We start from the raw sequence: 5,387 nt of genomic DNA on the forward strand, positions 1-5,387 counted from the left end.
CCCGGGCCGAGGGGATGTTGCCCGTTGCGATGCCGCGGCGATGCGATGCGGCGGAGGCGCGCCATTAAAATGCGATCGCCCCGCGCGGCAATCATCTGCTAATCAAACCGGCCATTTCCGACACGGCGGCGCGCGGCAGTAAATCCTGGCCAATGTGGGGCCGCACCAGCGGGACAGCCGCCGCGGAGGTGACCCCGACCTGGGGCACGCCACGGCCTCGGACACCTCCTGGGGGCGCAGCAGCGGGACAGCCACCGCGAGGATGACGCTGACCTGGGGCACGCCATACGGCCTCGGACACCTCCTTGGGGGCGCAGCAGCGGGACAGCCACCGCGAGGATGACGCTGACCTGGGGCACGCCACGGCGGCCTCGGCCACCCCGGCCAGCCCACAGCGCGCGCCCACGGTACAAGCCACCGAGTCGTGGGACCTAGCCGGGGACGGTCATGGCCGTGGTGCCCCGCTAGGACAGCCCGCGAGGCCGCTGACCAACGCCGCCCGATGTGAAGCAACACAGCAAACCGAGTCAAATTGGACTGCTCCTATGTTCTTCATTCGCGCCCTGGACTGCCGGGTTTTTTTCGCTGTTTTTAAAATGAATGCTCTATGGGGTGATATTATTATTGCGGACCTGGAACGGGGGCTCGCTTTGCTGTCGGTTAGCACCTCGTAGGGAAACTCTTGCTGCTGCTCGGCGGCCCCGGCCCGGCCTGCCCGGCCGCACGACCACTTCGCCCGCTCTCCCGCCCGCCTAACGCTGCTATAGCGGCCACCAATGACGTCAATGGCCCCCGCCGCGCCCCTGCCGGCCCCGCTCCAGGCCTCCGGGCGCTAGCACCGCGCCAGCCAGCGGTGGCAACGGGTATAGGCTGCTTGTCCACAGGTGGCACACCACTGCTGCAGCACAGAGCTCTCCGGCCCCAAAAGAAACAAAATAAAAAGGCTACTCAAACAGCAAGATGGCGAAAAATGGCCGTCCAAGCGGGCCCGGTGGTCCACGGGACTGACCAGCCGGGCCTGACCGGCCGCCGACGCCGACAAGCAAATCGTCAGCCTTTTGCCCTATTTTCCCCCGCGGCCCGCCGGCCAGTATACCGGGGCAGATGAAGGGGGAAGGTGAGCGGCTCCGAAAGGCTGTTTTATTGCGCGTCCAGAAATACACGGTGGGATACATTTTCAACTAAGAGCGGTGGCAGCAGGAGCGACTGGACAACTTGCATAAGCGTGTCCGTCGTCGTGACGTCAGGGCTCCGTATTGGCAGAGAGATCGCTCGATCCGTCTCCTTGTCCCTCTCTTCTTCTCTCGCGGGGTGTAGAGGACGCCGGGAGAGAGAGAGACAGAAGCAGAGAGAGACAGAGAAAGAGTCGCACGAGTCAGATTGACGAGGCGCGCTCCTTTTACTGCTGAGCTTTTCGCTCTGCTTTTCTTTCCGCCGCCGCCGTGTGGTTCGACGCTCGATTGCGATCTCATTTACGTCAAACGCCTTTATTTCTGCTGACTGAATGGCGCGATCCTGTGGCAGAGCAGCAGTGTCGTCATCGCCACGCGAGTGCAAGACAATAAACGATGGCAATAATAATTATCAAAGTCTCGGGCGCGAGATGATGATGATGAAGTGCCAATTCATTAATGCAAGCGACGCCATTAACCGCAGAGAGGACGGCCGCCTTGTTCGGAGCGGACCACCCGCGCCACATGACGCGAGCATCCTCCTTGGGCTCAGGCGTGAGCCCGTGCTCATGAAAGACCCATGGCTCTGGGCCGGTGGCCGCGGTACGGCCGGTGGCCGCCTGCCAGGAACCTTGAACCTCCCGCACCAATAAAATGATAACATCGCTCACCTGGCTACTAGGATGGGTCCCTGGCCCCCGTGTCCGGCCGGCCGGAGCCGCTTTCAGGTGTCGGATCCTAAAGCAGGAACTTCCATCGTTTATCATTTTATTGTCTTCTTCCGAAGAGGTGTCTCGTGCGGGTTTTTGACGTGGATTGTACTTGCGGCCTATCAGGCGGCCTCCTCTGTTTGCGAAGGTATTTCGAGAGGGATGGGCATTGCGCGTGCTCGACCTCATTCCGCTCAGCGCGCCCGAAACGACGTCAATGCGTTCATTCGCGACAATTCGACGAATCATGACGGCGACGGCATGTCGATTTTCGCATCACTCGGCATCGGCGGCGCGGGCAAAGGGAGTCACCATAGCTCAGTCGGAAACTCGAGAACGGCTGAGCAAGCAGCACACTCGGCGGGTGCAGTATTTAGCTCCGTGGAGCAGGTGCATTAGAACAGGTGTCTGAAGCAGAGGGCCGCGCGCTGGGCGGAGCGGAGCGGGGAGAGAGAGGGAAAGAGAGAGAGAGAGAGAGAGAGAGAGAGGTGTCGGAGCCAGGCACCGTGTCCGACCCGCGAGGCTTTGACTTGGAAATGAGCAGCAGGCTGTCGTCGTGCTTCCGCGGAGATCTACAGACGTCACTGAAGGGAAGGCACTTGCGTCATGTCCTACAAGCGTAAAGGTATCGAGGGCAACAGCCGCGGCGGCAGGCATATGCAGGCGCTAATGCGCTGAACGCCATGCGATGCGGCCTGCAGCCCCCAGAGGAGAGGGCCAGGCGCAGGGCGCACGCAGGCGCAGGCCACCGCGGGACTGTGCAGCACCACTCAAGTCTTTCGGTCTAGACCGAAAAGCAGAGTCTTCCCAGTGCGAATCTACCGCGAATCTAATTTTACAAGTACACACGCCGATCCTTTATCTCATCCAAGTGAAAATTCAGTCGTTTTTGATGCGATACAACAAAACAAAAACAAAAACAAAACGGCACAAAAAAATGAACGCCCGAATTTTTTGTTTTGTTCCTTTGAAATGGTGCTCGTTCTTTACGATCGAAGAAGACCCACAATTGGCATTCTTCAGAGAAGAAAATTCGTCGGTTCCTTTTGTTCTTCTTATCAAAAGATTCTGGGGCGCGGAACTCAACTACACAAAAGAAAGATATCAGAACAGGCAGAGAAGCCTCGGAGCGAGAAAGACACAGAGTGTGAGGGAGGGGTAGCACGGTACGGTGCGTGCCCTGTGGGTGCCCGTGGGGGGAGGGCCTTCCCTGAGCAGCGTGCGCAGCGGGCCCGCGGGCAGGGCATGCGCAGGCAGTATAAGTCGGGCAAGGTCGCCCTATTCCCGGAGCGCCATGGTGGCGCCTGGCCCGGCCCGCCCCTGGCGCCTGCTGACCCCCAGCTGCTCCGCCTCTCTCGTCCCCCCCTCTCCCTCCCTTTCTCTTTCTCTCTCACTCTCCCCTGCATATGCTACTGCGACGAAGCCCTCGTGCCGCCCTGCACGAGCGCGTCGTCCACGCGATGAGGATGTTTCCCGATGCTTCCATTTATTTTCGCCGCCCCGGCGGCACAGGCCGTATAGCCGCCCTGGTGGTGGACGTGCGGCGCGCTGCAGCGGGGGGCGGGAACCTCATGCGCACTCGTATCGGAGCCCATTCAAACGGGCGCTATACTCGGAATCGGCCGTGCTCTGGAAACGTCCAGCCCACCAGCCGCCATGGCCCGGGGGGTGCATGGCGAAGTGCACACGGCCACGCCCACCAACCGCCCACCATCAGAGGCCAGTCGACATGCTAATCAGCGAACAAGCGAACTACATCATTCGCATAGATAACCTTTCAATAAAGCAGAGACATCCGCTCAGCAGGCTCACACACGGGTACATTCTTCCCCGTTGGTTACCTAACTAGCTAGTGCTGTCGCAGGTTATTTTGACGGGCTGTTTACCAATCACACGCCCTTGCTCTTGTTGTTCTCGGCGGGGGGCGGCACGGGGCGGCGCGGGGCGGCGCGGGGCGTCTGGCCCCCGCGGGCCCGGTCACTGAATCAAGCGAAAAGCGAATGACGCATGCCGCGCCCCTCCACTCCGCTCCCCTTGCCTCAGGAATGAATAACGAAACGTGTCGAGAGGTCCTTGCGTCAAAAGGACGTGCGGGCGCGAGGGAGGCGAACACTGGCGAGCCAAACGAGGATTAAGGCAACTTTGCAGAGGTGCCTTTGAGAGAATATCTCCACCATCTAAAAGCTGATGACTAACGTCGACTAATTCAAAGGCGCTCCGCAAATGCTAAGTTTTACTCAACTGTCACTGTCGTCGGTGTGAAGGTGCTCACGCCTATTTCAAATATTCTGATATTCTGATGATACGGTCGATTGCTTATCCGCCCGGTGCCGCCGTGCCGCTGCTCAGCGGGCCCGACCCTGCGCGTGCGTGCCCCCGTTCCCGTTTTAAATGGATCCCTCCTTTGCTGACGGTGGTGGCCGCGCTGGCCGCGCTGGCCGAGCTAGCCGCGCGCGCAGCTGGTGACGTTAGTTCCACTTTCAGCGATTCAACCGCGCCTCCGGGTCGTGGGAACCAGCGCGCGCGCAGCGCAGGGCGCCGGGAGTGGCCGGCCAGCACGCCCCCATCCTGTTATTGCCTGCCGGTCAACAGGCAAAGAAGAGCCTTCGTCTGACTGGGTCGCGACGAGTGAATCACCCGCATAGGACACCGCGTAACGCACAAGCTTTTGTTTTTGTGGTCCGGGAGGCGCGCTCGTGCTACGTCTGTCGACAGCAGCTAGGTCGGTTTGCCACACCGCGTCCAACACCGGCATCGGATTTTCGCCGATATCGCACGCGCTTTCAACCGAATGGTGTGACCTCGGGGCAGGTCGACCCGGATCGGCTCAGCCAGATAGAGCGCAGATGTGTGTGTGTGTGTGTGTGTGTGTGTGTGTGACAGAGCTACAGCGCACTCACAGAGAGAGAGAGAGAGAGAGAGAGAGAGAGAGAGAGAGAGAGAGAGAAGGAGTGGGATAGAAGTGGGAGAGAGGTGAGTGAGGGGGAGTTGAGTAACATTTAGTGATCATCCGGAAAGTGCGTCCGCCATTCTCCGTTACAAACTTGCCAAGTTTAGCTTCTGCTTGTTCTCATGGAGCCTGGAAGGTAGGCAACATCATGCCTGTGGTGCATGCGTGCAGTGCGGGGTGGCCTACCACTAGTGTCGCAGGCGCTAACCCCCCGCTATAACTGAGAGAGGGTGACGTGCTCTCTCTAGACGGTCCGTTAGATGAGGTGTGAGCTCAGGTGGGGTGCGAGGTTACGTGGGTTGGGGGGATGGGATAGGTTGAGAGGTGGGGTGCGGAGTGGGCTGAGGGCGGTGTGCTGCGGGGCGCGTGGCGGAGACCCTCGCAGAGACCTCAACGCCAGGCGCACGCGCAGCCCGCCGCAGCCCGCCGCAGCAGCCCCTCCGCCCCCGCTGCTGAGCGTCCTCGCGGCTGCTCCCACGAGCCCCCTGGCCCCGCCCCCGGCGGTCGCGCGAGCGCGGTCGTGCTTATCGGCGCCGCACCCCCGCGAGGCACGAG

This window comes from Frankliniella occidentalis, unplaced genomic scaffold, assembly GCF_000697945.3.
Source record: "Frankliniella occidentalis isolate FOCC.00 unplaced genomic scaffold, Focc_3.1 Scaffold31, whole genome shotgun sequence".
NCBI classification, from domain to species: Eukaryota; Metazoa; Arthropoda; class Insecta; order Thysanoptera; family Thripidae; genus Frankliniella; species Frankliniella occidentalis.